We start from the raw sequence: 26,096 nt of genomic DNA, 5'->3' as shown, positions 1-26,096 counted from the left end.
CATATCAACTTTTTCAGATCTCTGGAAATTAACCAAAGGATTTCAAAAGCTGGGAAGAATTTGTTAAAGAAACATGGCTGAATCTTGGTAATAATGTTGTTCTTTATGACACTTTCATTCACATTTTCTTCCCCCTAGCTCTGTAGTAGCCTTGAAGGTCAACAATTCTGTAATCAAGGTGAAAGCCGGCATATTAATAGCCACTGAAAGTGGCAGAATGGCATTGGAGTACCTCCAAAGCTCATCCCTAGAGAATGATTGTATATATAGATTTGTCCTGTGTGCCAATTCCCTCGAAAACCCGACTCACAGGGTTTGGGGCCATATGAGAAATGTCTTTTTCTTCCACTCAATTTTGCTGAAAACATAAAACTGCTCCAAAAATCATCTATTAATTTAAAATAGAAAACATTTTTAAAAAATTGAAAAATGAATAGAGATTAAGACCTGTGGAGCACAATCAAAAGTGCCAACATATGCATAATTGGAGTCACAGAATGAAAGGGGAGAGAAAGAGACAGAAAGAATACTTGAAGAAATAATGTCCAAAAATTGCAATATCTGATAAAAAAAACATCTACACACTCAAGAAACTCAACAAATCATGAGAAGGATAAATTCAAATATATTCATTCCTAGACACATTATAACAAAATAGTTGAAAGACAAAACAAACAAAAAAAGAGATTCTTGAAAGCAGCAAATGAAAAGAAACTTATCATATACAAGGAATTCTCAATAGAATTAATTGCTGCTTCCTGATTAGAAGCCATGGAGTCAGAAAGCAATGGGATTACATATTCAAAGTACTAAAGAAAAAGGCTCATTCAAGAAGTCTATATCCAGTAAAACTATTCTTCAAAAATAAAAGACAAATTAAGATACTCCCTAATAAACAAAAATTGAGAGTTTTCTTTGCTGTCAGACTTGAGATACTAGAAATATTAATGGGATTCAGGCTGAAATAATTCAAAATAGTAACGATTTTAGAGGAAGAAATAAAGAACATCAATATGATAGATAGATAGATAGATAGATAGATAGATAGATAGATAGACAGAAGATAGATGTATATGTATAAAGATATATATATATATATTTTATAAAAATTATAAAAACTATATATATATACATATATATATACATATATATGTGTGTGTGTGTATATATATATATATATATATATATATATATATAATATTTGTGACACAAACTCAGATTCTCAGCCTCAAGTCCATACCCACAGTCTTTGAATACTTAGAGTAAAAAAAATGCAAAACAAAAAAATGGTATGGATTATTGGTGTATCTCTTTCACAAGAGAGAGAAATTTTATTTTATTTGTTATTTTTTTTTACTTTAAAAATATTTATTTTATTTATTTATTTGTCACTTTATTATTTGTTTGCACAAGTTTCTGATGCCATCAAACAGAATATTTTGGTAGTTTGTCTGGTGTTAATCTTTCTTGACAGGTCCACCACCTGCTTCAAACTTCTGCTTTATGCCTAGAAGTGTAGGTCTCCTCTGCAGATGTTTTAGTTTTCATTTTACTTTATATCTGAGATATTTCTCTTCTACATGGCATATATTTTTTTAAAGATACTGTGTGGCAATCTTTATGATTTAATTGTTGTTTAAGTCCATTTGTATTTAATATGACTGCTGATATTTGGAGATTTAATTACATCTTACTATTTCTTTTCTATTTGTATTACAGATGTCCTTTTCCTTTCTCTCTCTCTCTCTCTCTCTCTCTCTCTCTCTCTCTCTCTCTCTCTCTCTTTCTCTCTCTCTCTCTCTCTTTCTCTCTCTCTCTCTCTTATTTCATTTTGGGTTAATCAGTATTTTTTATTATACTATTTTAACTTGTATTAACTTATTACTTATGCAAACTTTTATTATTCTTTTAGTGTCTTAGAGATTTCAGCATGCAGCACTGATTAATAAAAATCTACCTTAAAATGGAATTTTAAGTACATGCCAGAAAATGCAAGAATATTAAAGTACTTTAACTCGATTTTCCTTCTGCATTTTATTGTATTTTTAAATATATTTTAATCCTGCTCATAGTTTGCATACTAACAATAGGAACTATATTGTTCTTGTCGCTTTAAACCAGGATTCAGTGAACTACAGCATTTGGGGACAAATGTAGCCCCCAGTGTGTTTATCTATGGCTTGATGGCTTGTGAATAAAGAATTTATATATGTGTGTGTGTGTGTGTGTGTATACATATATACACATATATATATATATGAAAATAATGGAAAATATGCAACAGAGGACATATGTTGCCTGCAAAGACTAAAGATTTTACCCTCTGACCCATAACATAAAATTTTTGCTGATCCCTGCTTTAAACAATCAATATTAATTTAGATTTATCAGCAGATTTACGTTTTCAGAGATCTTGTGTCCATTTTGCATGATCAGGTTTCACCTCAGATCATTTTATTTCTGCCTGGTGAAATCTCTTTACCATATCTGTTATTTCAGGTCCATTGGCAATACATATTCTCATTTCTGGTAGATAATTTTGCTTCGTATGAAATTTTAGTTTGTAAGTTATTTTCTTTTATCTATAGTCATCATTTCTTCTTTAAATTCAGCTTTGTCTTATTATTTCTCTTTTGAGGGAAAAGGATTTATTTTTCTTCCAGTTGCTTTCAAAATTTTTCTCTTTATCTTGGGTTTCTGATATTATAATATGTTCTAGCTAGTTTTTGTTTCTCTTTTGACTTGTATTTTCCTTGATATTTGTAACATTTCTTTTTTTAATTCTTTTTTTTAATTTTTAATTTATTTTTTTTTAATTAAAGTTTATTGGAGTGACAATTGTTAGTAAAGTTACATAGATTTCAGGTGTACAATTCTGTATTACATCATCTATAAATCCCATTGTGTGTTCACCAGAATCAGTTTTCCTTCCATCACCATATATTTGATCCCCCTTACCCTCATCTCCCTCCCCCCACCCCTTTACCCTCTGGTAACCACTAAACTATTGTCTGTGTCTATGAGTTTTTGTTTCTCATTTGTTTGTCTTGTTCTTTTCTTGTTTTTGGTTCATATACCACATATCAGTGAAATCATATGGTTCTCTGCTTTTTCTGTCTGACTTATTTTGCTTAGCATTATACTCTCAAGATCCATCCATGTTGTCACAAATGGTCCTATATCATCTTTTCTTACCACCAAATAGTATTCCATTGTGTATATATACCACATCTTCTTTATCCATTCATCTATTGAAGGACATTTTGGTTGTTTCCATGTCTTGGCCACCGTAAATAAAGCTGCAATGAACATTGGAGCACACCTGCCTTTATGGATAAATGTTTTCAGATTTTTTGGGTAGATACCCAGGAGAGGGATTGCCTGGTCATATGGTAATTCTATTTTTAATTTTTTGAGGAACCTCCACACTGCCTTTCATAATGGCTGCACCAGTCTGCATTCCCACAAACAGTGTATGAGGGTTCTTTTTTCTCCACAGTCTCTCCAACACTTGTTGCTATTTGTCTTGTTGATGATAGCCATTCTGACTGGGGTGAGGTGATATCTCATGGTGGTTTTTATTTGCATTTCTCTGATGATTTGTGATGTGGAGCATTTTGTTCATATGTCTATTTGCCATTTGTATGTCCTCTTTGGAGAAATGTCTTTTCAGGGCCTCTGCCCATTTTTCAATTAGGTTGTTTGTTTTTTTGTTGTTGAGTTGCATGAATTCCTTGTATATTTTGGATAGTAGCCCCTTATCGGAGGCACTGTTTGCAAAAACCTTCTCCTGTTCACTTTGTTGCCTCTTTATACACTTCTTGAATCAGCAATTTAATGTATTGAAACAGTTTTTTTTTAATTCTCAGCCAGATTATCTCAAAATGTTCTAACTGATTCTCTCTCTACCTTTTTCTGAGACTCCAATTATTTATATGTTAGAGTGTTTCACCAAGTTTCACATTCCTCTTATGTATTTTTTACATTTTTATTTATCTTCTTTAACTTCAATATTTTATAATGATCAATCTTATAATCCTTTTTTTCTCCTATATCTAATCTACTATTAAGTTTATCTATTTTTTTTTTATTTCTAGAATTTCCATTTACATGTATGTAAGTATGTATGTATGTATATTCCAGTTTTCTGATAAAATTGTCCGTTTTTCATGTATAGAATTCCCTTTTTGTTCACATGTATAGCTTTTTGGTTTTCTGAAATAATTTTCTACTTTTTTCTTGGATATTTTAAGCCTACTTATTTTACAGTCCATGACCATTAACTCTGTTGTGTATATTCTATGAGTTCGTCTCTAAAGTCTTACTTCTCTTGATTTATAAATTATACTATCTTATCTTTTTGTTTTCCTGAACATTTTTGATTGAATACTAGTCTTGTACATAGATATTTTGAGGTAAAGGAAAATGTTATTTTCCTCCAGAAAATATTTATCTTTAATTTCTATGTTTAGATGGGAACTAGCAATTCCAAGTGACTTTAATTTGATTGGAGATTATGATCATCTGAGTCTGGGATTTAATTCCTGTGAGGCCAGTTCTTGCTGAAAACTGGTCTCATCTCTCTGGGTTTCCTTCTCATAGGTTTTGGGTTCAAACTCTTCACTGATTTTTTTTTTTTTCTTTCAGATTTTCAAGGCCACCAAACCATTTTTATTTTTATATTTGGGCCAATTTTCTAGTTGTTGTCTGTGTGACAGTCTTATTTTTTTTCTATTAGTGTTGATTATCCTGTTATTTCAGAAATAGAACACCTATAAAGAGATTTTTACTTTTATTTATTTATTTATTTATTTATTTATTTATTTATTTATTTATTTATTTATTAGTTTCAGGTGTACAAGACAAGGTAATACTTAGACGTTCATCATTTATATCCCTCACACTGTGAACCCCCCTCCCCCATCCACTATCCCTCTGACCTCGCACCGAGCCATCACATTATATATATAAAATTATAGTTGGCATTCATTAATGTTTAGCTTCTGGTGTACAATGCCATGATCAGGCATCCACAGTATCCCTGAGGTGGTCTCCCAAATAGGACACATGTCCATCCGATACCCAACAAAATCTTTACAACATTATTGAATACGTTCCCCAAATTAATTTTCAAAAAACCCTGAGGCCGTCTTGTGGTTACCAGCTGCTTCCTAATCCCTTCACCTTTCCCCTTATCCCCACCCCCCCCGCCCATCTAACAACTCTCATTTTTTTCTTTTTGTGCCCAAAACTGTTTCTGATTGGTTCATTCACATATTCTTTAGATTCCGCATATAAGTGAGATCATATGGTACTTGTCTTTCTCTTTCTGACTTATTTCACTTAACCTAATGTTCTCTAGATCCATCCATGTTGTTGCAAATGATAAGATTTCTTTCTTCTTTATGGCTGCGTAATACTCCATTGTATAAATGTACCAAGCTTCTTAATCCAGTCATCTACCGATGGGCATTTTGGTTGTTTCCATATCTTGGCTATTGTGTAAAGTGCTGCAATAAACATAGGAGTGCATACAGATTTTTGAATTGGAGTTTTGGATTTATCCAGGTAGATGTCTAGGAGTGGAATTACTGGATCATAGGGTAGTTCCATTTTCAGATTCCTGAGATACCGCCATACTGTTTTCCATAGTGGCTGCACTAATCTGCAATCCCACCAACAGTGCACTAGCGTTAAACTTTCTCCACATCTGCGCCAGCATTTGTTGTTTGTTGATTTATTGATGATAGCCATTTTGACTGGAGTGAGGTGGTATCCCATTGTGGTTTTTATTTGCATTTCTCTGATGGTTAGTGAGGTTGAGCATTTCTTCATATGTCTTCTTGCCTTCTGTATGTCCTTTTTAGAAAAATGTCTCCTCAAGTCCTCTGCCCATTTTTTAATTGGGTTGTTTGTTTTTTTGGAGTTGAGTTGTAAGTTTTTTACAGATTTGTGATATTAATCCCTTATCAGATATGTCATTGGCAAATATCTTTTCCCATTCAGTAGGATCCCTTTTTGTCATTGATGGTTTCCTTTGCTGTGAAAAAACTTCCTATAAAGACATTTTTAAAATAATCTTCTAATATTTGGAAAAAGAAAATAAAGATCATTGAAAATTAAAAGTGTTTAGAATGGTATATAGTCTGGATTTTAAAAAGACTACAAACATGCACACTTAGCCTATAATTTTGTCTTTTTGGTTATTGTGTGTGTGTGTGTATATATATATATAGTATATATATACATATATATACATATATACATATGTATATACATATATATGTACAATATATATGTATTGTGTGTGTGTGTGTGTGTGTGTGTATATATATATATATATATATATATATATATATATATATATATATATATATATATATTTGCCTCTACTTGCAAGATAAAGCATATTAGCCAGTGAATTATTCCACTCCTTTGGAGAGTTGTTCTGTGAAAGAATATTATTCTGATTTTACAAATTTAGGGATGAGGATATCTCAACTTCTTATAATACTAGATAAGATATAATTAATAAATAAGAGGAAACAGAAAAGAGAACAAAGATTAAATTTTGAATTTTGGAACCTAACCGGAATTTATGTGGTGAACAACTGGTCTGCTCATGAGATGTTTTGAGATTTGATTCAGCAACTAGACATACCTCTTTAACAAGTTATTGTAGATAGCAGTCCAGTAGTGATCAAAATTTATTTAAGAGAGTCATTGTTTTTATGGCCAGTAAATCCTCCTCCAATAGGACATTTAGGGGGTCAGAGGGCATCTACTGGTACTATTACTTCCCTTTTAATACATTGTTCCCCAGAAAATAAGTTGCTCCAAAAAACTGTATGTTATGAACATTATGGAATGTGTTAGTTTGTGAATGAATAAGTTCTTTATATTGTTGAAATAGAACTTCCCATGAGCTATGTAGCCCTGAGCCCTGGCACTTACACTATGGTAAAATAATACATGGATGTCAAACACAATGGTGATTGTGAGCTTTATCTAAAGCAAGTATACATAATAGAGCCCAGAGATACATAGGAAATCAAGACATTTATATGATATTGGATATGGCCATTGAGAGTAGATCACAGGGAGGAAATGCATATAGAAGGATTTTTTAAATAACTCTCACAACTTTCCCATACCTCTTGGATGTGACTCCCCAAAACTCATTTGTGAGTCATTTGTACTGTATCGGTAAATTTTTCTTTTCTTTCTCTTGTCAATTCTCAGTCATCTGGGAAGAGAATAAAAGGATGGGTAGATGAAGGAACATTCACCAGATAATGATTCAACATCCCACAAGTGATTTTAACAAGAAGTTTTACCTTATTAGTGTCCATTATGTTGATTTATCCAGTTATAATATAGCTAAATAGATGATACAGAATACCAGATATAGTATCATGAAGGAGAAAATGACTTGTAATCTCGGTGTTGAAACAATGGGATAACATATGGTTAATAGCACTGTCCGTCTATATATGTACCAAAAAACAGACCACAGAATGGTCAATATAATCAGAATGATACAGTAAAGATAATATTTGTTGCTATTCACTATCACTAATGCTAATAGCAATAACAATTGGATGTGAGCATTTTGCTGAAATTCTGGACAGAGGGTGGGGTAGTGGATGAAGTGATTCAACTATCTTCCATTAAGTGTACGTAGAAAGTACCATATTTAACATGAAAATCCATTCACAGAGAAAAACTGAAGAAAATTTGTATGTTATAGAATGGTAAGTGTTAAATAATGGAAATATGTGAACCTCAGTATAGAGCCACTGAAAGACTAAGTAGAAGGGAGGGAATAAAAATGGAATGGTTTCCCACAACTGTAGAGTCAAGTTTTGAAAAAACATGATAGAGAACTTGGTACAATGGAAGGCAAAAATGATCAAGAAAAAATAAACAATGACTCGAAGTTTGAAACGATATCAATAATGTTAACAAATGACTAAATTAGTTCAGCTAAAGAAAGGGAATTAAGACACGTGATTATTAATTCCTATGAGGTTGGAGGGTGGGATTTGGATGGACAGCCACGTTTACTGTTATGTAATATGAATATATGCATGTATACAGATAATGTGATATGTCTGCCTTCTGATACACTTAAGTTAAGCATATATATATATACACATATATATGTATGTATATATGTATATATATATATATGTATATATATATATCTTACTTGAATTATGAGAAAACCCTATTTTATTAAAGCAGTGCATCTGGTAGGCTGGTACTCCCACTTGATTTCAAATCTGCAGAAAGTCTAGTGAAGATTATTGCACCATGATTTAAAGAGAATGTCCTTAAATTAGTAATTAATGGTAGCACAGGGGTCCATGTGGATCGAACGCTTCCCCCCCATTTTTTTTCTCACCTGGATTGTGAAATAAATTTACATATAGATTTATAATAAATTTCATGGCTTTGTTTTTGTTTCTATGTTTCATTACTTAGTAATACATTTCAGTGAATTTTTCTCCCTATCTCAGTCTGAGTCTTTTATGTGTCCCATGAAATGTCTGTGCCATTCCATGAAAGGCAAAGCAGCTGTTGGAGGCACTTGATATTGCTCAAACAATGTCCCAGGGTACTCTGTAATTTCATAAAACGTCAGTCAGGAGAGGGTGGAGCTCTTAGATGTGCATAATGGGAACTTTTCTCTGTAAAGAAAAATGGGCACCATTGCTTTACCATTTGCATATGATTCCCCCCTTCTGCTACCTGAGAAAATTAAGAGCTTCCACCCTATCAGTTTCTTAAACAAGTTCTTGAGAATGTCCACATTTATGTCAGCACTTTTTCGACATCCTAATGATGCTTTTGCGAGGACTATGGCATCTGTATGGCTTGTTACCAGCCTAATGAAAAGTTGCTTTAGGTGTCAAAATAAATCTAAGAATGTTCCACACTTTAGCTGACTGTAATATATCATCATGGCCTGCTTAAGTAGTACAAACTGCAACATGATAAAGCAGCTAACAGAAACCTATGAGAACCAGTAGCTGGGATAATGGCCATTCAGTGTAAGGATAATATAGCAGCAATAAAAATTTCAATAACCAAAGGTTATATACCATACTTTTTAATGGAGTTCTTGGCTAGCGGAGTTTCCTTCAACTGTAGACACCTGCATAGGCTGATTCATTACGAGCATTCCTCTGACTTTCTTCCAACTTGGAATAATATTAGTGAGCTCCTTCCTCAGGTCTTAAGATTTTCTTTCATTTAAATTGTACTTTTTGGGAATTGGGTTAAGTTTTAACTGTACTTATAGGTAAAGTTCCAAATTGTTGTGTTTTTTTTTCTCCTAAAGACATAGTGCATTCAATGGTTTTGTGATTTTTCTAAATGAACATACTATTTCCTGCAAATTGAAAGACAGAACTCTTACTAGCAGGAGGACACATGCCATTGTTTGATGATTATTTACTGACTTTTTTCTCTTAGACTGGAGTCTCACCACTTTGAAACCCAGATTGTCCTATCTACCATTGCACATATGCCCTTTCTTGGGACTTGCCTTCACATCAAGACCCACTGAAACCCTGCCCATTTGTTTTTTCCTATCTACTGTACATATCAAAGGTTTTCATTTCTGTGAAAACTTCTGTAGTGGTCTTAGCTAGATTTTCTTTTTTTCCTTTCTCAAGAATGTTTATCCTATAGTCATTAATTAGGCCAAAGTCTTCTCCTTATTGTAGAAAAATAAAATAAAATAAACTTTTATCTAACACAGTCAATACGTGTGGTTGGTTTGCTAATTGAAAGAGTTAAGGAGAACTGACTCCAGGTGGTGAACACACAATGTGATATTAGATGATGTATTACAGAATTGTACACCTGAAACCTATGTAACTTTACTAACAATTGTCACCCCAATAAACTTTAAAAAAAAGAGTTAAAGTATGAAATGATTATTTAAAAGGTATGCCTTTTAAGTTTGTTATTCTAACTTAAAAGATACATAAAATAATTATTTAAGCTGTTGGTGTTGCCCAAGACTTTAATTTGAATATAAATCTTGTGATGGTAATTTATCACTATTTTTCCTATATATACTGTTCTCTAATGCATCATTTATTATTTCTGTATTAACTTCTTTATAATAGAGGAACATCAAATAAATGAGCATACAAAACAAAACAAAACATGGAGCAACATCCTAAATATACTTTTGTGAAAATCTAAAGGAAGAATACTTATCAACTTCTAAATTTTTTCCTCAAATATGTATTGTTATCCTGCCTGGACTGAATTTCACAGTAGTATTACGTGGTGGCTCTTTTTGCAACTAACAAATTCACTTTAATAAACCTTTCTAAGGCACCATATTAGCTTCCTATTGCTGCATAACAAATTACCCAAAAGTTACCAGCTTAATCCAACACACATTTGTTATATTGCAGATTTTGAAGGTCAAGTTGCCTCCCACAGCTTAGTTGACTCCTCCGTTTAGAGGCTATCAGCCAGACTATGGGTATCAAGGTATCAGCCAGACTATATTCTCATCTAAAGCTCAACAAGGGAAGAATCCTCTCAGGAGGTCTTTCAGGTTGTTGGCAAAACTCATATCCTAGTGGCCTTGTGACAGAGTCCTAGCTTCTTACTGGACGACCTCAAGTCCCTGAGGCTGCCTGCAGTTACCTGCCTCATGGATCTCTCCATAGGTTGTTTTACAACATGGCTCTTGGCCAGCATAAATATCTCTATCTCTAGAGTGCTAAGATGGAGTCTTATGTAATGTAATATAATCACAGCAGAAATATGCCTTCACCTTTTCCATGTTCTTTTGGTTAGAAGCAAGTCACAGTTTCCACCTGCATGTAACATGAGGAATTATACAAAACTATGACTCATTGGGGTCACCCTAGGGTATGCACATCACAGGCATTCAAATTAAATTACTTGTCTTAGAAATAATAATTATTTCTATATTCATCTCCCAGCAACTTATATGCAATAAAATTATATACTTAGAATATTACATAAAATGAATATGAGCCTCCTTGGGGATGAACAGAACTGAGTCTTAGGAAGTATACAACTCAGTTGATTAGAGTAAGTTTTCAGTCTCTTATAGGACTCTGCAACTATGTTTTACAGAAAGAATTGACAATGCCCATAAAGCTATTGAGTCCATGTATATGGGGGAATTCAGAGAATTTCATTGAATTGGTTATAATCTGCCTGAGTTTATGGCTCTTGATTTTACACACACACACACACACACACACACACACACACACACACACACTACACATACCGTGATTTGTATATAGCAAGCTCTCAATAAATAGGAAGCTGGTCATGCATTGAAATGCAAGTGCCATACACACTATTTAGAGGCAGTAATTGGTAAATACAAAATGATGAATATTTTATATCATACTAGTAAATCATAGCACATTTGAGCTAATAGGAATGTTAGGTGGTGTCTGTTCTAGTTCTCTCTTTTTATAAGCATGGGAACTTAGACCAAAGGAGGTTATCACTGAATTGATATTATGTGCTGGCTTTATTTATAAATCCACCATCATAAGGAAAGAGAGAGATATAAGCCAAGTGCTACGAAGGCATGAAGCGCATGCATGGTTAGAATACAAGCAGAGATCTTAGAAAGTTAAATGTGGGGTACTGGAGCTGGGCCCAAAAGAATTAGGATAGAGAAGGAAAGAAAAATGAATAAAAGCTTAGTCTTAACAGCAGAAATAATTTGCTAAGGCATGGAGACATGAAATTTCCATAGTTTACTCAGAGAGCATAAAGTGAACTATCTCATTTCTAAAAAAAAAAAACAAAAAACAAGACTGCTTTCAAAGTTGATATGGAAGGTCTAAGTAAAATTGTGATGGGTCTTAGATTCCATGCTAAGGGGTATAAATAATATTTTCTAATGGATAGTCAAGACCTATAAGATGTTTTCGGACAATGATATGATCAAGGGTGTTAGGAATACACTTGTAGAGGTAGTTTATGAGATAAACTGAAGAGGCAATGTATGACTTAAATATACTCCAAGCCCAAGTTTGGCCCTCATTTTGGACCACCATAGTAGGAGTGGATGGAAAATCCAAAAGAATCAAACTCAAAGCCCGAAGTTCTTAAATGAGCATAGTTGTGAATGTTGAATTCTCACAAGATAAATACAAGAATACAAATGTGATCAAGAAAGTTATCAAAACCTTCACTGACTATGGGTGTTATTTGGACATCAATCAGTGATGGCGGCATGTGACAAGAGTGATAGAGAGATGGGCTTCCAAGAAAGGGGAGTCAGGGGAAGTAGCTACCCAGGGAATAGTCATGTGGACCTAAGAGAATTTCTAGCTCATGTTTGGCCCTAGGAGAATGCTTGTGGAAGGATGAAAAGCTACCAATTAGAAGTTATAAAAAAAGGAGTTTTCCAAAGAAAAGTTAATATTTTGGAGTCATTGAAGAAACACAAATAAGATCTGAAAGACAGGAAATTTTCTATGTAATAAAAGAGGAGTTCCTGAGTGTGTAGCACATGGTTAGAAGTTGGGGCAGACAAAAGGAGGTTAAGAGAAAGTCACGATCGATTTCCAAGCTCAAACTAGAAATTAGTATGTAAACATCATATCAAATAGTTGCATGGCCTATTGTTAAAGGTATATGTCCATAATGTGTCTTCTTACCATAAGACGTAAAACTTTTTTTAAACTTCAGCTGGATGACATCACTAAACAAGCATTATTATTACATCATTGCTATTGTCATGTTTCTGAAAACGTCTTCTTATTTGGAGTCAGCAAAGATACTGTACACTAAAATACTTTATGTGGAAGATTTGCATATACATTGCTTACTTCAAACTGTCTCTTCTTTGTAAGTCTACCGTGTCTTTATGTAAATCCATGCAATACTCTCAACAAAGATAGTGTGAATTTCTTTCATGAGACATTGAAGCCATCTGATGGCAGAAAGGGAGAGAGCTCTACCACAAAACCTTTTTCTCCACTTTATCTGTTTCTCCTTCCCAATCCAACCTATCCTTTTTTGTATTTCCATTAAAGTTTATTGCTCAACCTCATCTTTGTCTGGTGGCTCTCTACTACTCTTTTAGGACTTTGTTTCTTTAATTATGGCCTCTGCTACTTGTTTTATCATTTCTCTTTCAAGTTGACATCTTCCTGCCAAAGAAAACACAAATCAGTTCTCCCTATTCTAGAAAATTCCACTATTAAACATATTGTGCTTCTTTTGACTCCATTTTATCTATTTTAATATTCTGTCATACTTCTTGAAAGAACTATCTACACTTTATCACCAAAAAAATTACTTTATTTTTTGTCTGAATTTGGTCCTTTCAGTGATATGGTAAGAGGAATTATAATGGAAAAATCTAAGTCTTCCCTTGAGAGCTCTCCACAACCATTCATTTTAATGATTTTCCTTTATTTTCTGTAAATTATTTTCTCTCCTATTGCTCTGTAGTGTTTTAAGACTAATACTGAGTTTTAAAACTTTCCCACAGTTTCTTTCTCCTTTGTTGACCTTTTTTTTTCTAATAGACCTGAACACAAGACAACTACATTTATTTTATACAAATGAACAATTGTTTGCTCATATTCTGCCTTGATACAAGTCAACAGGAAGCTCCTACAAGAACAGAAGAACACATTCTATTAGGCTTATTAGGTAGAAAGTGAGAGTGGATTCTCAAACTGTAGCCAAGGTATTGCCATTTTTAGATGCATCTCATTAAAGCATGATCACATAATCATTGTCTCTTTGTTCATCCACTTCCATTAATGCTTCATGGATTTTGTCTGTTTTCTTTACTGCCATTTCTCCAGTTTCCAGAGTAACAACCAGCATAGATTATCTGTCTGATAAATATCTGTTGAATAATGGAATAAACAACAGACTTATTCTCCTACTACTCTCTTCTCCCTCTTAGCTTAATGTAGAGCTTTCAAAACTTAAAAAAAAAAAAAAAAGAACAGTTTCAGCTACTTTATTTTATTATAGTTTCACTTTTAGGTTTTTCTTTCATTATGGTTGATTAGACATTTATTAGCTTTAATGTCTCTGATTGCTTCGTAATTTTCCAGGTTGGTTCTTTCATAGAAATAGGGTCAACATTTAGGTCTCTCAAAGCTACTTCTCAGGTTATGATACTCCCTCCCCATCCTGATAACCATTGATTATAGTCTCTTTTGTTGAAGAATTTAGGTATTGAGGTACTCAAAGCTATATAAATAATTAATGGAATGAACACACGTGGATGCATAATTCAAATGTACTAGACAAATATCAGATACGTTAGAGTGACAGCACTGGCAATAGATGGGAGAGTTCCTCAACACTACTAAAGTACAGAGCGGAGAGAGTTACTGGTGTTACAACTAGGATGAATTACTGCGACCAGCCAAGATATAATAACGATATGAATTATTGAATTGGCATCTTCCTGAGACAGCTTTGGTCACAGCCTTGCTATGTTCTGGAGATGATAGAAGGAGATTTGTGTGATGTAAATTTATAATCAAAGGGTGTTCAGGATGAAAGATGACCTCTAAGGTTATGAACCTGAGCAGGAGACTGCATCATCACATGAAAAAGTAAAACATGAAGCATTCTTCAGTTAGTAGTTGGAAGCCAAAGAAACTCTACTCTCTTACAAATTTATCTCTAGAAAAGTTTCAGATAGGCAGAGATAGAATGTAAGATACCAAGCTAATCTAGCTTTGGGCGACCAAGGTGAAGAAAGTAGATGTGTGCAATATCAGCTTAAACATTTCCTGAAATTATGCCTGAGGAAGGATTAACAACTAATTAAAACATCTGAGCTTAGAGGAGCACAGAAATCTAAGTCTGTGTGTGTGTGTGTGTGTGTGTGTGTGCACGCGCCAGCACACACACACACTACATCACATTTATCTGGCAAATAATTAGGTAATTCAGACCCTGTATATAGTGAGAAGCAGGATATTTTGTTAATGTACTGATAGTTTCATTATAACTAGATCAAAGGGATAACATTACTTTGGACAGTGATCTGAATAATATGCTTCTAACCCTGCTGACCAGAAGAGTTCTTTTTCTTCTTCTGAGTTCAGCCAGTTGTGCAAGAGGAACCCACATACACTGGGAAGACATTCCTTTGCCACCATTTCTTGACATGCTGAGGGATGGAGATGGATCTGGGAGGCAGCATCTCCTGCCTGAAAACAAAGTAGCCTTTATAAAGGGCTGTTGAACTGCTGTCTCATGTTGTCCTCAGTAAAGTTCTTTATTTTTTACTACTAAATGGCCCTTTTTATGGATGGCATTATTTTAGTCCAATGACTGTTTCTAGAAACAATAGGTCAAAAGCAACAAACTATAGACCAGGACTAGAATTATGAAAACACTTACTCCAAATAATAGACCATGGTCAGTTCAATCTAAGAGAAAGTCCTCCAGGATATTGTGTCAGATATTCAGAGAAATATTAGTGTAAATCTCTCATAGACATGGTTTTAATTTAATGTAATGAAATAGTAATGCATAGATTTATACCATGCAATAGACATTTTTACGTCTGTTCATAATTTCAAATTACATGTGAAAAATACGATAACTCAAATTAATGTATTTCTAACATATGATCAATTGAATTGCATTTCCTAGCTATTAAAATTGTGTTTTATAGCATCAATAACAAATGTAATAAAATGCATTTCCTTATTAGGTCTCAGATCTTTTTTTTTTTTTTTCTTTTTAAGAAAGGCAGTAACCTAAAATTGTTATCTTCAAAGTACTTTCTCTTTAAAAATGACTTAATTGTTCTTATATTGTGCAATAAAGAGAACAGACGGTATTGACAAAATTAATTCAGGAAAAAAACCCACACAATTTTGCTTTTTTTATTTTTCTCTAAGACAACAAAGATACATCAAAAGAACTGAAAAACAGTCCCAGAAAAAGGAATTATTATTACTTATAGAGTGTCAGAATCAATAAAATATAACTTCCTTGGTTTGTTGACATGAAGATATTTAAATTACTGCTATTTTATTTTTGAATAATTAATTATTTTTAGAATTTTATTTACTTAAACAATAATTGCTTAAAACTTATACTCAGAAGAATTAATATATAGTTTGTCTGTATTCTTTCTTCTCCAATGTTGGTTATGCTTTCTTTTCCATAGAAGCTTCCAGCTGTCCTTTCCTTGCCCCCTTACTGTGCTTTTCTCCTACGCAGTGAGAAAATAAAACTTTTTTACTCAGGGAGAGGATAAATAATTTAATAAAAGAACTTATGGAGGGGTTTAGCATTCTCACTCCTAACCAATTGGAGAATTCATTTTTATGTGGATTTAGAATAACACTATTTTTTTTTTCATTCTGTTTCTGAGACTCTGCATGCTATTCTATGCGACCCTAGACTGGCTTGCATCATCGTGTCATCTAGCGGAATAGCGTATATGGTTGTGACAGTTTGAATAACTATTCTATGTGGTAGTATGACACCTATGAAGTACGTAAGCATCCGCAAAAGCCTCTTGATTCCAAAAGTTCAGGGTAGAAAAACACATTTGGCAAAACGACACAGAATTCACTGTTTCGTATTATAGTTCACTAAACATTAATTTATACACTTTAAAAGCAAATGAACCTGCTATTAAAGTCCACTAAGATTGACATGAAATGACCTTTCCTAGCCTGCACATCTATACAACCTTAGGGATTGCTCTCATCATAAATATCAGTGAGCTTGTGTCCTGCACCCACTTTGGGCAATGTCCACTGCTTCATGCTGAAATCCCTACCTTTGTGGAGTGGGAAATGCACTCAGAGAAACAAAAATCTTACACATGGAAACACAAATAACAGTGCATGGTAATAGATTCAAAAAGTTACAATGAAGACCCAGGATAGGATTCATAATATCGAATGTTTTAAACTGTATTCACTGCAAAGCTATTTTCCTTTTCACTCTTATTTTTGTTCCCAATATATAGATTCATGATTGGAGTGTTTTCTTTTACAGGTGCATGCAGTAGTTTTGAATTGTAGAGTTATATAAGGGCACTTTTTCTCTATGCACTTATTAAGGGTGGCTGACGTGCTCACCTTCGAGGAGCAAACATTTTCTAGATTCTCTGATTTTTCGGAAACCCATGGATGAGCCTGGCAATTGACATCTTTAAATTACTAATGACCTGTAGTATTAATCCTTTCACCTTGCAAAGGCATGCCTGCTCGGCCATGGTAATCAGGCTTTTTTGGCTCATCATAATCCCATTAACAAATTGAAAGATAGAACAAGATTTTTTTTTTACCAATCCCTCTGACAGGAAGCAGTGCAAAGGGGTTATAATTATGGATTATGTCTTTTATTATACATTGGAGCAAGCACACATTAGCCTAATTAAAAACACAGTGTGAATATTCAACTGCATCGAGCTACAAATGTTTAAGGGATGTCTGTAACAGCTGAAAATATATTTTGGTCTCATAGAAATCTCGTCAAGTTGTATGGAAAACTGAGTTCAAGAATTGAGGATTGCACATTTTTGTGTTGGCAGATTTACTGAGACCTCATCATGTAAAATACTTGCTAATCTGAGACTCAGAAAGACAAAGCATACCTGAATGAACCAAAGGATTTAGACTATGAAGCTGTACTAAAGTCTGCTAATGCGGGGAAGTCAGATATTCAGCTTCACTACACCTCCCAGTCTGCTTTGGATACCTTCAGAAGAACCCATGAGTGAATCAAAATTTCCCCCAGACCTAGGCAGAAAATACCACTTTAACACCTTAAGAAGCTGCTATCAACTTCAGAAATATTGACTTAAAATCATAGAGTTATAGAGCTATGTTAGTATGTACAGGCAGTACAGTCCAACTCTTTGAAATTAGTCAGAAGATCCAACAGATGAAGTGACTGGTCCAAAGTCATAGAGCAGGCAAGTGGCGGAGGTAGGACAAGATAGTGACAAAAATTTGGTGAGTTTGCTCATTGTGTAACTCCATGAAGTGCCAATCATGAAAACTATAATGAAGAATCTGCAGAACCCCATACCCTAGGTGTTTCCATGGTTCACATTCCATTTCATGGCTCAATACCTTCTTAACTTACCTCCTTTAAGTATCAAATTTTTTTCAACTTCTCCTCAGGGTACACTTCTACCTCTGATTTAAATTCTTTTTATTGAAATTCAAACTGTATTTTCTTTGTTTTATGGAAGATTCTTACCATTAGATACAATATTTCTATAAAATGTGCTATTGTACTGTGGAGCTTTACTGATAAAAGCTTTTTCCTATTTCAGATAGGCATTGATCTCTTGCCCAGAAAATGCACCGTTCTGACTTAGCTTTAGTGCACTGATATAAATATGTTCAGTAGTACAACTTACATCCAGAACAAAGCTAAATATAAGATCACTGAGCTATGATTGGTAGAGATATAACCCTGTTGTGTAATGCTATGAGAAGGAGAGCTCCATGAGTATGACACATGCTGTCATCCGCTCATTTTGGCAGCAAGGTAACACGGTCTAGGTCATGGCATCAAAATCGATTTTGGATCTTTCCTAAATATGATTCCTAAACATAGATATGATTCCTAAATACGATTCCTAATCAAATTTAATCTTGCTTTCCCTCTCTATTTTGAACTGCCATCATCTTTCACCTGGATAACTCCAGTCGACTCCACATTGATCACCTAGTTCCACCATTGCCTACTTTTAACCCATTCGCCACAAAGCGGTCATCAAATATTCTTAAAACACAATCTTATTATATCTTCTTCCTTTTAAACTATTGCAGTAACTGCCTAGTGCCACTAAAATAGAGACCAGTCCCTTGTAAACGCCTCCCAAGGTCAGCCCAGCTCTCCTAATCTTCTCCTCTGCCTGCTCTTCTCCAACTTCCTTGCCATCTTTCTTTTCCACTTATGCACCAAGGTAGTTCATGTGTAAGCAACTTTGAATCAATAATTTCCTCTTCCTGGAAAGCTTTTCGTCTTTTTTTGGAGTATTCAACACTTCTCTATATGTTGCAAGCTTCAGCTTAAATGTCATTTCATCAAGGAATTCTCCCAGTTCCCATCTGACAACTGTGCCCTATACCTGAGCCAACACATTGTTTAATATGCTTTCTGGGATTTCTTATAACTGTAATTTAAATAATTTTCTTACTAGTATTAATTTAATATTTACCTCTTCTCCTAGACTAAAATTTCTATTAGGTCCCAGACCTGGTCTTTTTTTTTTCATCACCCTGTTCCCAGCATAGAGTACAGTGCCTCCATACAGACATAGTAGACGTATCATAAGCAATGTGGAATGAGTGAATGAGCGGATGCTGAGTATCACCGAAGGTCAGCCACACACATTGGGTAGGGAGTTGATTAAATCAAATCACTCAGATGCTTGGACATCCTGTTTCATCCACTTGGAATAATCTTTTCACTTCACTTGAACTACTGTTTAGTCTTCAGAGCCTAGTGCAAACACTGTTTCATGATGATTCACACCCCGAAGCAAGTTCCCTCCAATGGACTCTTGTGGCATCCTCTGTTTCTACTTGTAGCATTTTTTATGATAATGTTACATTTAATTGTGCAAAAATGTGATCATTATCTTGCCTACATTGATGCTTCAAGATCATGATTAATATGTGTTTTTGCTTACCAATATATTGGGTTCTCAGGATAGTGCCTACTACATAATAGGCTCTAAGGAAATGTGTGTGAAATGGATAAAGGGATGAATATTCAGTAAGTTACTTTATGGGATCAAGGTGTCCACCATGAGAAGCGTTGTCACTGCCATAATAGCAGTTACATATGTGTGTGTGAGTGTTTGTGTGTTAACACTGGCTAAAGCAGTCCAAATCTCAGTGGCGTAATTCATTGTTTCGCCAATTAAAGATTTTTTGATGAATATATTAAAAAGCAAAACTATATTTCATGCGTCGAATTAAGGTTTTGCTTATTGGTTCAGGCATCTCAGGGAAATGAGGAAAGCAATCAGAATCCTCACATTCCGTTATTTACAAAGTCATCTGCTTGTCACTCAGATTCAGAGAAGGGTACAGTTCACAGGCAAGTATACCCAACAAACATTCTGACAGCCTCTGTAAGGCCAGTAGACAGAAAGAAAGCTGCCATCAGGTCATATTAATGACTTCATTTGCACATGGCCTAAACAAGAAAACTAAGAAAAGCCATCTGGCTTAGATGCTGAGAAAATGCCCCAGGAGATTGTAATAAACCCTCCCTCAGTATTCTTATCTCCAGGCTAAATGACCCAATTTCTTCCTGGATTTCTTAATAGAGTTTATTCAAGAGTACTACATCCACTGGCCACTGTTCCCAATTGTGGGAATAAGTAGTTCTTTTTAAGCCATGTATTTTTTTTTTTTTACCTCTTATCAAAAAGGAGGCTACATAAACACACAAAATCATGAACTAGCAGAGTTTTACTGCTATGTGGAGAACATGTAAGTGCATCTTCCCTTTACTAATGAAGAAACAGAGGCCCAGAGGGGCTGTCTAACTTGGGCAAAGTCTCCCTACTAGGTATAATGAATGATGGTGTCTCAAGTACTCATGAGTATGAATATAGTGTTTTCTATATATAAGCCCATGTTTCTATGAAGAGAAAAAAAAAAAAGTATTTTTTGAAATCCACCAGGATCTCTAGTTTCCTGACTGCCATTGCCTTGACAATGGTATTTCTAATGATATATGTATCATTCCATAATGACCAATTGGCTAAACAGTTATTTAAACTGGTGGTATCAAAATGTGTCTGTGATTCTATTAAATAGTAATTATTCTTCTCAGATACTTATCTTCCCTCACATATACATGCTGATAAGTCCTGGCTGTTGGAAAAAAAAAATATGTATAGCAGAATGTGGAGATATAATTTTTAAATGAACAGGTTTATGATGTTCGATTTTGGATATTTTAGCACTCGATAAGTGACCTTTTATATGTCAACTACTATCATCATTGTTTAATGTAACTCTTATTTTTTTGACTTCATTACCATTCTAAATAGTATTTAAATATGGAATTTAAGAACTTTAGGATGCTTCAAGACTGATAGCTCTTCATGTGTCACTAAAGCTAGTCCTTCAGGAGAATGGAAATGTGTGTAAAGATTCTTGTTGAGAGAATTTCTGAAGTTAATTATCCAGGCATAAATATAGGATAAACAGACTCCCAACTAGTAATCTAGGTTTACTCTCACATTCCCCAAGTTTTTCTCTTCATGTCAAATCATAAATAAGATAGATTTTTCATTGATAATATTAAATAAACATAACAATTGCACAAGCCATTTAATATGACTCTTGACATTATTTTATATAATTACCATATTTAAATTCATTACTCTATGAGATCAGTTGATATAAATACTATAATGTCCCCCCACAGAAATAATATATATTATAATCTTAAGATATTATGTAATAATAATAATAATAATAATAATATTAATAATAATAATGAAAATAAAACATCCCAAATATAGGACTCTTTAACTTCCTTTAATTATTATTTCAAAAGGAAATCACAGAATACTTGGGATACATCAAAACATACAAAATTTCATATAAATTGAAACTATAATGAGATACCACTATGTATCTATTAAAATGGCAAAAGTTGTGAAGACGGAGCATACCAAATATTGGTAACTATGTGGAGGAATTAAAACTTTTGTACACTGCTGAGGGAGGTTTAAATAATTAAATCACTTTGGTAAAGACTTTGGCAATTTCTTAAAATTTAAACACACACCTATCAAAAAAGTCCTGCCATTTCACTTCAAAAAGAAAAGAAAAGAAAAAAGAAGTAAAATGAAAACTTGTATCTATAAGGATGGGTTCATGGATGGTCCTAGAATTTTTATTTGTAATAGACCCAACGTACAAAAAGCACAGACCAAAAGAAAAAAAAAAAAAAAAAAAAGGACATCCTGTATGATTCTATTTATATAAAATTCTACAAACTGCAAGATAATTTACAGTGAACTTAAGTATATCAGTGGTGTTCTGGGGATAGATGGGGAGGGTATGGTATGCGGCAGAAAGGAGGAATAACAATGGAGCACAGAGGCTTTTTGGAGTGATAGAGACATTTGCTATTTCGATTGTGGTAATCATTTCACAGTATATCCACTTGTACAATTTAAATATTTGTTGTCTGTCAATTATGCATCCACAAACCTGGTAAAATAAACTAAAGAATTTTATAAAAGTATATTTATCATTAAACAAAGCATAGGCGAATTAATCCATGAGATCAAAAGATTAGAAAATGAAGCAGTAATTTAGTGCTATTAAATCAAAAGAAAATGTATGAAAATGAGAGATGAAATGAAAGAATTATAATTTTTTAAATTAAAGTTCATAAACCAGAAAGAGCGTCTTTGTATAAAGAAAAACTTCCAAAGTGCATAACAAAGAAAATGTTAAAAGCTAAAAATACACAAATTTAAGAGTTAACAAAATGGAAGATGGCATTGCTTTAATAAACTAGTCATAAGAGAGAAATTTGTCAAGTGCTGTGAAAATAATGTTGGAAATGTAAGTCACTAAAATAGTGTTGTAGAGAAATGAAAATAACAAAATTAACTCCAAAAGTGATTTTAACAGTAAAAGGATAAAACTCAATCATGGAGGAAATGTAGAAATTTTTAATAAATTAAAGAGTCTTTTTTTTTTTTTTTTTTTAATGAGGTCTACTTAGTTTGTTTTATTGGTGATTCCTTTAAGGCCTGTACAAAACATGCATTTCCTGTGACATTTATACTATTTATAAACGCATGGCAAAGCAATAATAATTTAAACATTGTAAGATTGGTCAGGATCAAATACATCAGTAGAAACATATACTTAAGGTAAACTTTTAGAAAGAGATAAAGTAAGGCAAAAATGGACAAAGTACAATTAAAAGATTAAATAAATATCTCTACTCTTTGAAAAAAGTATACATTATTTTTTTTTCATATTCACTGAATTTGTAAACAATAATAAAAAAAATGTCCAAGTCTTGAGTTGCGTTATGACAGTACAAGGACTCGGTGTGTTCTTATTGTATGTACACTTCATGGAACAATGAGTTGATTTAACATTGCTAGAGTAAAATTTGGCAAAATGAATACATTATTAAAGCCTATGTACATCTTTTGACTTAAATTTCATGATTAGAAATTAGTCTTAAAGATATTGTTAAGAAGGGAGCAAATATGAGTATACACATTTGTTCCTTGCATCATAGTGTATATTTGCAAAAGTTTACCTTCTAATAGGCATTGGTTAAATAAATTATAGCATATCCACACGTTAGTATGCTATGTAGCCATTAAATCATGATATAGATATGTATTTATTGACAGATGTTTTTTAAATTACTGAGTGGGAAAAGGTTATACGATAAAAATTAGGGTATGTTCACATTTTTCTTAGTAGTTGGTATGTACATAGACTCACATACCTACTTCTCTTTTTAAAATATCTAATATGTTGTACAGAGACAAGGGGATAGTTGTAAACTATTCTCAAAAAATGTTAACAGCATTATAATAGCTGATACGTTTGAGGTAAGAGTTTTATATTTTTAACACTTTTTAATCTTAAAAAAAAAAAGCAATAGCTTAAGATATTATCAGGGGAACAGCACAATAGCTTAACATATTATCAAAAAAAAAACACACAAAAAAAACCTGTTTTATTTTGGGAACCTAAATGGTATAGTACAGTAATCTACTACTCTCTAACTGGAAAAGTTATCAATGAGTTCTGCCCTCTGGGGGAAAGGATTCTGATTTTGATTTTGTGCCTCTTGTTAACCCACCCACAGAACCAGCAAGAGAGCATTGAGGAAAGGGAGCTGCCATGTGTGGGGGCGGCATGCCATGCAGGGGGGTTAGTGGAGACTGCTATGTGCTGATGTTACACAGCAAAATTCTCCAAATGCATTTGTGAGAAAACCAGAAAAAGAAACTTAAAAAATTTCCCCCAAACCATGAATTTATCTGAGTTTGTGAGTACATAGTGTTTACTGAAATTAAGGTTTGGAAGCCATTACTGATTGTAACTTATTTTTCCTCCTTCCTTTAAAATCCAATGAATGGAAGAGTATGGGAATTGGTAGAGACAAGTAAGAAGTCAGGGTAGCATGAAAACAAAAGAGTCTTACTTGGAGTTCAATTGGGAAAGACCTTAAAAGCTACTTCCAGATTCTGATCCCAATGTTAAAAGGTTGCCTTTTTTGTAACCAATAATCACACATTCTGAACTCAAGCCCGAAGCTGAAATCAGACAAAGGTTTAATATGATTATGGTGCTCCAATTATAAAAACAGCTGTGCAGGTAATCACAAAGTAGAGGATTCTTCTCTGTGATCCTCTTGATGTGGAGACATGACCAACAATTCAAAAATAACACAAAATAATGTGTGGTAGGTGTTCGTGATATGATTTCGTTAAGATATGAATTCAAAAGTATAATAATCTTAAGCACAGAAGACTTCATCCAAAAAGTGAATCTAAAAGGCCTGTGGCCTCATATTTCCAAGAGAATAGCACCATCAGTCACCCAGAGAATGGACTGATCCTCAATCTAGGGCTTCACTGCTGACTGTCTACCTCTCACCGATGCCCCGGAGTTCATCATTAACAACCAAAGGCTCTTCTCTCTCAGAACCTTTACTTATCTTCACCACCACTGCTGTTACGTGAATTCAGTTGTCTGCAAAATTTTCTTTGGATTATTGAAGTAGTTGCCTAACTGCTATCCCTGCCTCTTGCTTTGTCTTCTTCTAATCAATGTAGCCAATGAGATCTGTCTAAAACGCAGCTCTGACCCAACCAGTCTCCTCCCTACAATACTTAAATGACTCCACATTTCCAACAGCATAATATCCAAATCCCTTAGGATGATGCATGCATTTCTTTGTAATCAATCCTCTCTGCTTGTCTCTCCAGGCTCATCTCTGCTGACCCCTGATACTTCATCTCTTAGTCCTGAATGACTTGTGATTCCCAGCATGTAGCAAACTCTTGTCACCTTGGGGCCTTTCACATGGTTGACCCATAATCAGATGTCCTCATGTTCCCTTTATTATCTGGCTAACTTCAATTCATCCTTTAGGATTCAGTCCAGATGCCACCTCCTCCTGGAAGATGTTTTGTCTGATCTCACCTAGCGTTCCATATCTCCTATAACACCCCATTTGCACCTCTGTTTAGAGTCTGTCTATGTAAGTTTACTTGTTTCCCCTGGTGCACTATCAACTCCATGAGGTCACGAATTGCATCTTACTCATTGTAGTGTACTAAAGCAATTTTCATCCTATCTTTAGTATATGAGGGGTGCCCGAAATATTTGTTGAATTCAAACCTGAATGAATGAATACATGAATGAGTGGTGAAGAGTGTGCTGTACAAGTAAAATTATTAACATGTGTATGCCATCATGAATGTAGAATGAAATGGCTATGTAAGGGAATATTGAGTGATTAGAAGACAAATAGAGTACGAAACAAAACTTTTTCAGAATCATGTTTTACTTCATGTTTAAACCACACAAATTAACTCAGTCATATATTGTTTATATAAATATGTATTTATATACATATAATAATATATACATGTATGTATTTATATACATATAATAATATATACATGTATGTATATATACAAATATATATACATATATGGTTGAACTTTGAACAACACGAGTTTGAACTGCACAGGTCCACCTATAGATGGATTTTGTCAATAAATATATACAGCATTGTAAATGAATTTTCTCTTCTTTATAATTCTCCTAATAACATTTTCTGTTCTCTAGCTGATTTTATTGTAAGAATATAGTATACAATGCATCCATCATACAAAATGTGTATTAATTGGCTATGTTATCGGTAAGGCTATTAGTGGTTAGGTTTGGGGAGAGTCAAAAGTTATATGCAGGTTTTTGACTGCATGTGGTTCAGCACCCCAACCCCCACATTGTTCAAGGTCTAATTGTATACATTTTGCATATACACATGCAAATATATATACATATGCATTT

The sequence above is a fragment of the Rhinolophus hipposideros genome, assembly GCF_964194185.1.
Source record: "Rhinolophus hipposideros genome assembly, chromosome: 17".
In the NCBI taxonomy this organism is placed as follows: domain Eukaryota; kingdom Metazoa; phylum Chordata; class Mammalia; order Chiroptera; family Rhinolophidae; genus Rhinolophus; species Rhinolophus hipposideros.
This window is presented reverse-complemented; position numbering follows the sequence as displayed.